The sequence below is a fragment of the Candoia aspera genome, chromosome 1, assembly GCF_035149785.1.
Source record: "Candoia aspera isolate rCanAsp1 chromosome 1, rCanAsp1.hap2, whole genome shotgun sequence".
NCBI lineage: Eukaryota > Metazoa > Chordata > Lepidosauria > Squamata > Boidae > Candoia > Candoia aspera.
This window is the reverse complement of record NC_086153.1, coordinates 88,485,728-88,495,358: the sequence shown is the minus strand read 5'-3', so window position 1 is coordinate 88,495,358 and position 9,631 is coordinate 88,485,728. Positions and strand designations below refer to the sequence as shown.

At 41.0% G+C, this 9,631-nt stretch overlaps 1 non-coding gene across 1 annotated transcript; it reads left to right on the top strand.

Moving 5' to 3' along the window:
• Positions 1–6,311: 6,311 nt before the first annotated feature.
• Positions 6,312–6,394, top strand: TRNAL-UAA (transfer RNA leucine (anticodon UAA)). Its single transcript has one exon. It is a non-coding gene; the product is annotated as a tRNA-Leu (tRNA).
• Positions 6,395–9,631: the final 3,237 nt, after the last annotated feature.

Genomic DNA, 9,631 nt, shown 5'->3' with positions numbered 1-9,631 from the left:
CTTAGTCATGGTTTACAGAAGAAACCATAAGTGGCTGGGTTTGCATAAAAGATTAAGTTACAGACAAACCATATTGCGGGCCAGTATGGTGAGTGAACCAGGTCTTTGTCTGAATGTATGTTCTGAATACCACAAGTTCATAGTGTGTAGTAATAAAATGCATGTATATTACTACTTCCTTCATTTTGGCTTGCAAATAGAAAATCTTATAAACATGTCTGTGCCTGTTTTACATTTCAGAAGTGCATAAAGCCAAAGTAAATTCCTTAAACTAAGTGGATGACATTCTGTTTTGTCCCTTTGACTGAATAAGTGCTTTCCTCTAATCAGGGAAGAGAGATATATGTAAAAGAACAGGACTCAGCTTGCATACTGCCCTAAAGAGGTATGGAGACATTCCACTATGTGAATAAACCATGAGGGAAAATAAAGCAATAGAATGGGTCTGGGCATCACATGTTTGCATGGCATGCTAAGTCTCTGTAGGCTGTGGCAGAGCTACATATCACCATTTCACTCCCCAAACAGTCTGCAGCTCTTTAATCAAGTCTGGAGCCCATATATGATCTGTTTAGCAGTCACCATTATTGGTTTGCAGGAACAACATTTGAAGCTAGAGGCTTACATATTGTACAAACACAACTACTGTCATTCTGAAACAAGGGTTCATATTGTAGTAAGCCAAGAATCATTATAATCAGGGTTTATTAAACAAACGAGATCATTAGAACTAAGCATATGATGTTTAGCATTATGTATCAATCCGATCAGCATTTGTATGTAAACCAGTGTTTCTCATCCAATGGCATCTGCAGGGGGGTTAAATCAAACCCCTGCCTGGTTTGTAGACACATTGGTGTCACACAATTATACAAAGAGGTGTGGCTTTGATTGCACCGCCCTCTTGATTTTTTTCACTGCTCCCCCAGACACTACTGTTCTTGTCTATGCTGCCATGTATTTCCTTATAGAAAGAGTTGTGTCTCCATTCTTAGCTGATTCTGTGCAAACTTGCTCTGTAACTTTCTCTGAAATGCAATGGTTTTGTATCACCATAGTAAAAATGACATAATAAAAAGTGATTTGCTATTCCATGGAACATGAAGGCCACACACAGTCATGTTGTTTTCCTTAAGGAAGTGCTAGATCAAATTTACCTGTAAAACATATCAATCTGTGTCATTCCCAAACTGATTAAGAGCAAACTACCATAGCTCTATCAACCTTCACAAAGTCAACCTATACAATGCAGACCACAGAGTGTCACAAGCAAAAAGGATGCACACTTTAAGAAACTTTTAACAATTGGGGAATGATTTGAAATGACTTGTGCAATTGCCCAAGCTTGTTTCTTCTTTTTTGCCCTTTTCTTATTGAAATAATTCCCAATTTGAATAAGAAGATGGCTGATGGATTCATGTATTATATTTGTATGTTGTTACATTTGTATCCCGTCTTCTAACTCAGGGCTGAAAAATGTGGGGCCCTATAGCCACAGTCAGCCTTTGACTTAATTTCATGTGGACAAACATCATTTCCAAAGTTCTTTGCTACTGATTAATTTGGACCTCTAGGAAAAGTAATCTGGTAGCCTGTTGTACATATGTAGAAGAAAAATGATAGAAAAAGAGGTATCAGAGACCAAAAAAGGATGTTAGAAAGTTAAATAAGTGATCCAATCATCTTTGACTCTGACTTTCTGGCTTCTACTACAACTTGCTTCAGCCTCTCCCACCACTAGCATGTGACATAATTCCCAGTATATTGCCGATGCAGCAATGTTGCCCTTAACAGAAAAAAAAAAAGTTTGCCCAATCTCTCACTCCTTTAAGAACTCAGGATTATACATGATTCCCTCCCACTTCCTACAGATAACAACCTCATGAAGGAGGTTAGGGTGGGAGATAGAGAATGACTTGACCCCATCCAATCAGTCCCCTTGCTTAGTGGAAATGTGAACCTGAATCTCTCTAGTTTTAGTCCAATGCTCCAACCTTTAAGAACATAAATTAATAATTAAAATTACGAAACTGAAATTTAACAGGGTCTATTGCTACACAATCAAATGAGTTGTTGACATTTAGGGTAGGTGTATTTCATTTTTTAAATGTGTTAACTGCAAAAATGCAATTTGTGTGCATGTTTTTAAATGTTCAAGTAGCAGCTGCAGGAAATGGGGGTAGAAAGCTTAATCTCTCTCCCCCTGCCCACAGATAATCCCTATGGGAATATTTCCTCCAGCCTGCTATTTGCATTGGAAGATGAACCCTCATGGAGTTCAAGAGATGGACCTATGAGGACTGTAGTTACAGTTTTATGTATGGAAGATTAAACCCTTCTCACTTGCTTTTTCCATTTTTCAAAATGCATATTAATAAGCATTCATGCTCTATCTGTCATGATTAATTTGATTTGGACTGTGCCACTTCAGCTAAGAAGTGTTAAAACTGTGGTAAATTTAATTTTGAAGTGTTACATTACCATACAAAGTAGCCTAAAATCATCTGTTGATATTTAAAGCTCTTTGAGGTTTAAAGCCATTTCCTAACTGCCAAGTCACAAGTTATATCAGATAATTGTGGGGAGGGGGGAGAACAGCCTGCAGTCAGAAGTAGAAGGCACAGCAATGTTCATGTTGGATGTGGAAGCAAAGCTGGAGTTAGTTGTGGCTTCATGCTTACAAGCTGGAAGGTTACAATTATATTGACCTCCAAAATGTATTTTATTTGTGTTTATATCAGAATTTCCACCAGATTATGCTCTAACTGTTTTTAGATACATTTGCATCTCACTTACTTGTGGTTCTTTCACTTAAGGCATCTGCTTGGTCACTTGAAGAAATCAAATGTCTGATTCAGCAGGACTGTTCTTATGTTATTCAAAGTACCTAATAACAAAGTAATCTGCAATAAACATAAAACAACACACCAAAACTAGAGGCAGTAACTTTATATATAATGAACATTACTCACTATGTCCCTTTCTCAGTTAATGGAAATATACATTCCACGATCTTCTTTCTATTCACATAGCTCCTTAAATCATCCTATATTCTACCCCCAAGTCCTATTATGTTGCCTTGCAATTGTGTGGGAGGATGTTCCTGGAAGGGACAGGCAATGCTAGGAGATATTCTCAGCAGGGTCACGTAAGGCATGACGATCATCCCAGCTGCTAAGCTAAAGCAAGCAGGCACCTATTTTGGGCAGCAGTGATACAGGAGGATGTTGGAGGCAGATGATCACTTTAGTGGCAGCGGCAAAGCCATCATTTCATACTGTGCAGAAGGCGGCAATGGTAAACTACTGTTTTTTACCAAGAAAAAAACATTGATAGGCAATATAAAATTGGAGTTGGGCAGCCAATAAACTTAAACAAACAAACAAACTGATAATATAGTGCCAGGTGATGGGCCTGTCAGGTCAAAAGGCACTCTACATGCTACTATGGAAGAGCTGAGCATCTTTTGGAGTATTAATCATGTTTATGATGCAACTAGATTAAAGCCTTCCAGGCATCTAGTTGCTAATGTTGCCATGCAGCAAAGAAAACCAAAGCTTCAGAGAGAATTATAGTGTGAACATAGGATGTAAGAAGTATGTACATGGGAAAGTTCAACACAGTAAGAGAGAAAATGGATTGCATATTGACATCTTAGGCATTGATGAACTGAAATGGACTGAAATTGGATACTCAGTCAGATGATCGTACTGTTTAGTCCTCAAGACATGAAAAACAAAGAAGGAACAGCATTGCTTTCGTAGTCACAAAAGACATAGCAAAAAACAGTACTTAGGTACAATGCAGTCAACGACTGAATAATATCAATCAGACTTCACAGACAATCCTTGGAAAAGATATTCCGATGCCATGACATGTCTATACCTACAAAGATCAGAACTGTGCAGACCTGGGTGTGAAATAAAGAAAAGACTGAAGAAGCAGGATAAAAAGAATATTAATGCTTTTGAATTTTTGTATTGGAGGAGATTCTTGAGAATACCATGGATAGCCAAGAAGACAGATCAGTGGATCATAGAAAAAATTGATCCAGAATTTCCACTTGAGGCATAAATGAGTAGGGTCAAATTATTTTATTTTGGACACGCAAAGACCCAGCTCCCTTGAGAAGTCCATAATGCTAGGAAAGGTGGAAGGAAAGAGAAGAAGAGGATGAACAGCAACGCAGAGGATGGGCTAGATTGCTGCAGGAATGGGTGCACCTTTGGAAGGTATAAAGGGCCAGATTGGGGACGGATCATTCTGAAGAAGGTGGCTGCTAAGAGTTGACATTGACTCAATCACTGATCAATCAATCAATCAATCCGCTATTCCAAGATAATTAAATCACAGTTAAAGGATCCTTCTGGTAAGGGCTTTTATTATGCAGCTGGTGTACCTCATTTATAGAATACTAGAATACAGTGTTTTTCCCTTAGAACTCTCTATCGTTTTTCCACTTCTCTTCTGGCTATTTCTCCCTGTAAAACATTTCTGAAGAAGGAAAAGAGAGAAGAGTTAAACAATGCTTTTTGACTGATAGGTCTAAGAGATCTCCATCAGAAAACATCCAGTGTGATTAATTTTTGCACACACTGTAAAATAGCTAATCCATATACAAAACTTCCCAAGTAGTTTTTTTAAAAAACAAACAAACAATATTTAAGTCAGGGGCTTAGAGCAAGAATTTTTAAAAACAGAAATCAGACCTGAACATTTGAGCTTCTGCTAATACATCAGTGTATATAAATATCTGAGAAAGATGGAGAATTTAACCAACAGTTGCAAAATACAATTGGGTAACACCTAAACAGGAACAGTTCAATTTGCTTACACAATTCATTACTGAGTTTGAATTCTTTCTCTTTCTCTTTCTCCTGTGTTATTTGCTTCCTTTTTCATCCACACTGTGCAGCTGGGATGGGGACACACGTTATTTTGTGACCTAGCTACATATGTCATTTTTTTACATAAGTTATTCTGTAAACAAGCTAATAACAGAGTGTTTTATCGTGTTTTACATGAAAAGTTTGGGGCCATCTTAATCCTGAAGCACAAATACACAGGCTGAAGCAGGAGGAATGGAAAGAGCTATTTCACTCAGCAGGCTGGCACATCCTGTAACACAGTTTTTATTTCCCTTGAGGACTAGATTCATGTCCCATTATATTATAAATCAATTCTGAAAGCTCCCTCACTTTCAACAGCAGCTGCCTAGCTACCATTGAAAGGGACGTGATGGGGAGGGAAGCCAAGAGGTTTTGGTCAACTGTCACACAGCCCATATTTTCTTTTCTCTTCTCTGTAGTTTTTGCAAATTGGCACTTATTTATTTAGATCAGTGTTTCTCAACCTTGGCAACTTTAAGATATGTGGACTTTAACTCCCAGATTTCTCCAGCCAACCATGAGAAACACTGATTTAGATCTATATTTAATACTGAATTCCAGTGTTAAACCTCAAAGCAGGATTCTTCATTAGAAAAATTAGTATTAAAAATTCAAGCTGAGACTAAACACACCCTGAAAACTACAATATGGCATTTAATATGCCTATATTAAAAAGGTGGGAGAGGAAGAATAAACACATCCTCAGATAAGAATCATCAAGGCAAGGTGAATAGATCAGATTCAGGAACTGAGGTTCAGGGTGGGACTTTTTCCAGGAGTCAGCAAAGCTTCAGAGATGCTATTATTGCCATCCTGGGATGTGTTTAGTCTCAGCTTAGCTGGGCTGAATTCAGCCAGACACGGCTCGTTCAAACCATCACTAAACCAGCTGTGGTTAGCCTGCTGTGCCAAGCCATCCATAATCTTTCAAAACAAACCTGGGCTTCACACAATGTGTGAACCCAAACATTTAACTACGTCACCGGCCATGTAATCAGCTCAACCTTCCTCAGTGGCACAACGCTGTTTATACGACTTGCTGGCAACGAAGAAAGGTTGTAAGTTTAAAAGCTGCTTTTGCAAAATCTGCTGAAGATCCACCTTTCTATTTCACCCTTGCGTAAAATCCCTCTTAAAGGAGGGCACTTCAGACCGCTCGCGTGCTTTTTTTCTCCTTTGAAATCCGGGTTGTACTTCTTCGCTTTCTGCGCCCTCCCGCGCGCCGAATAAAGAACGCTTAAAGCGGGCGGAGGGAGACGGGAATGAAGAAGTTGCCGGGTGCGGTTAAATCTTTCCCCTCGCCCGTAGGCTGGACTCAAGCGGGGGCCGCCGTACCTCGGCAGGAGCCAAGCAAAAAGGACGAGACGGTGGCCCAGTAGCTCGCTCTATGTAAGAGTGGCTGCTGGTGGGACTTACAACTGTACCAGGATGGCCGAGTGGTTAAGGCGTTGGACTTAAGATCCAATGGACGCATGTCCGCGTGGGTTCGAACCCCACTCCTGGTAGTTGGTTTTTTTCTCCCTACGCCTTCTTAAATTAAAGATGAAACGGGGTAAAATACGCAGAAGACACCCGGTGGGCATCCTGCCTTTGAACAGACGCCCGGCAGGACCGAGCCGCCTGCTCTGCCGCCCGCTTCGTGCCGCTGCTCTGCAGCTATACCCGAAAGCAAAGCCAGGCTGGGGTGCGCGGAAATGCGACCATGTCATTTTCACGGGGCTGGCGTGCAACCGTACGAAGTAAGCCGCGGGCCGCTCACAGCTGGCAGGCCTCAGTGCAGAGCGCGTCCGAGGGATTCCGTGGAAAGCGGCGGACGGGCATGCAGAAACCACCGACTTTAAAAAGCGTCAGAGCTGCAAAACGTCAATACTGTACAATTTGAAGAGGAAGAGAATTGGGGTGGGGGGGCGGACTGGCCAAGGAATTATTTCGGTGACCTTCAGATGTGTTGGACTACAACTACCATCATCCCCGGCACACCCAGCTGCCCATGATCTAACCCCATCTGGAGAGCATCAGAATGGGGACGGCAGTTTTACAGAATCTGGAGAAAGATTCTGTGCAGGCAGGAAGGCTTTGATTTTCATTCAAACAAACAATAGGAATGTTTAGAGCGCTGGGGCCCGCGGGGGGGGGGCATTCCTTTTTCCCTTCCTCTCCCGCTGCCCTTGCCCTGCCTTGCCCACATCAAAGGGGCTGCAGGTTTCTGACAGAGGCCTCCTGCCTTGGAAGCTTTTATGCTGGAAACTCTTTTCTTTACTTTGAACTCCTGGTTGACCTTGGCAGATCTGCAAAAACTAATCAGGGTGAAACTTGGTTACTATTCAGATCATTACATTATGTTACATTGATTATTATATCTACAATGATAAAATGTAGTATCATTATGCGATACATAATTAACAATTTATTTATTTAATCAATTTCTACCGCACCCGTCTTACCAGAGTGACTCTAGGCTGCTGAGAACATACAGAAAAGACAATACAAATAAGCGTAAAAACCCACAATGACAACCCACAATGAAAACCCACAAACAACAACCTCACAGGCTCCAACTAACATCTGGCTGCCATGTCCCAAAAATCTTAGAAGCTTTCTGAAAAGCCAGCAGGGTTGGGGGCCAGTCTAATCCATTCTAATCCATTTATATTACAGTGTATAATATATTTAATTCTCAAATGAGGAACTACCAGAAAATCCCAGGGATGTGGGGCCATCCTGCGAAAAAACTCAGAAGCACCCCCGATCATATTTCTGCCAATAAATCTTCATGGATGTGCCCATGGCATTATTAGGAGTCACCCTCAGCTGGGTGGAAGCTTTCATGGTATATTTGTGTACAGGTAGTCCTCACTTAACAACCATTCATTTAGTGATGGTTTGGACTTACAACAGTGCTGACAAAACCTACTTACAACTGGTCCTCACACTTATGACCATCACAGGATCCCAGCGGTCCCATGACCATGATTTGGGTGCTTGGCAACCAGTTTACATTTACGACCATCGCAGGGTCCCGTGGTCATGTGATCACCATTTTTTATGTTCCCAGATGGCTTCTGGCAAGCAAAATCAGTGGGGAACCATGTTGTTTGCTTAATGCCTGTGGTGATTCCCTTAATGACTGCTGCAAAAAGGTCGTAAAATCGGGTTGGATTTGCTTAATGACTGCTTTGCTTAGCAAATGAAATTCTGGTCCCAATTGTAGTCATTAAGCGAGGACTACCCACCCACACACACACATATATACACACACACACACACAGAGGTAGTCCTCGTTTAATGACCACTCATTCAACAACAGTTCGAAGTTACGAGGGTGCTGAACAAATGGTACTTACGACTGGTCCCCAAAGTTCCAGCAGTCCCTGCACCCCCACAGTCACATGATCACAATTTGGGCGCTTGGCAACTGGACCATACTTATGACAGTTGCAGCATCCCACAGTCATGTGATTTCCATTTACAACCTTCTCTGCCGGCTTTCCACAAGCAGAGTCAATGGGGAAGCTGGCAGGGTAGGTCACAAGCCACTCTGGTAAGTCACTCATTCCCTTCCCTGCCCAGCAGGAGCCACCCCTGGCCATGCTGTCCTCACACTGAGCCTCGCTGGCTACCTATGCACCCTCTCCTGCCTAGCAGCAGCCACTCCTGGCCCCACCATGCCTTACCTGCCTTACCTGCCTGCTGGCAAGCCACCTGGGACTTGCTTAACAACCTGCAATTCTCACTTAAGGATGGCAACCGGGAGTGCAGGGATTGCTGTCGCTAAGTGATGTGATCACATGACATTGTGCTTTACGACTGCATCGCTTAGTGGTGGAAATTCTGGTCCCAATTACTGTCATTAACCGAGGACTACCTGTATTTGTATCCTCACCTTTCCAATCTTTTCAGCAAGGCATGAGATGGGTGGAAGACTGAGAAATAATGGGGATGTTGTGGAGGGGAGGTTTATAAATAAAAAACAAACAAAAGTTCTCCCTCTGTAAGACAGAGGCCAAAAAGAAACATTAAGTTAATAATTACATTATCAATAGTAATATAAAAATGTACATTAAAAGAATCCATGAAGCAAAATGAAGTTTTATATTATAGTCAGGGCCAGGGTTACCTTTACACCAGGTTACATTAATAGATTTCAGTGTGTCCACTAACTTGGAAGGAAAAAAATTACAACAGCCTTTACCTGAAATTTGGTTTGTCTTGTTCTTGATTTAATGGATTAATAAAGAAGCACATATGTTACCTATATGTGTGTGTGTGTGTGTGTGTATTTACATATTTTCATATTGTGAAAACTGTATTTGAGCATAATGGGTTTCCTTTGTGATATAATCTTTATGTGTTTTATTTTATGCATTGAAATACATTTCTCTGAGAAGGCATCTGTAGGTTTCGCCAGACTCTCAAAGGGGTCCATGGCATAGACTGATGGGTTTTATTGTGATGTTACTGTTTTCATACACTGACTTGCTTCTTATGAGAAGACCATATAAAAATGTAAAAAATAAAATAATGTAAATAAATAAATGCCTTGGCCTGGCCCTGATGATAATCACATGCATTATAATGTAATTGTCTGCCAATTAAAATGATACATCAGGGAAATATGTAAATAGTAAGAATGCAGTCCAGAAATATCACTGTGATGATGCACCAATGATGATCCATTGATTATCTAATCAATTTATATTGTGAAGGAGAGGCCAGTCATAAATTCTTAATCATGAATAGCA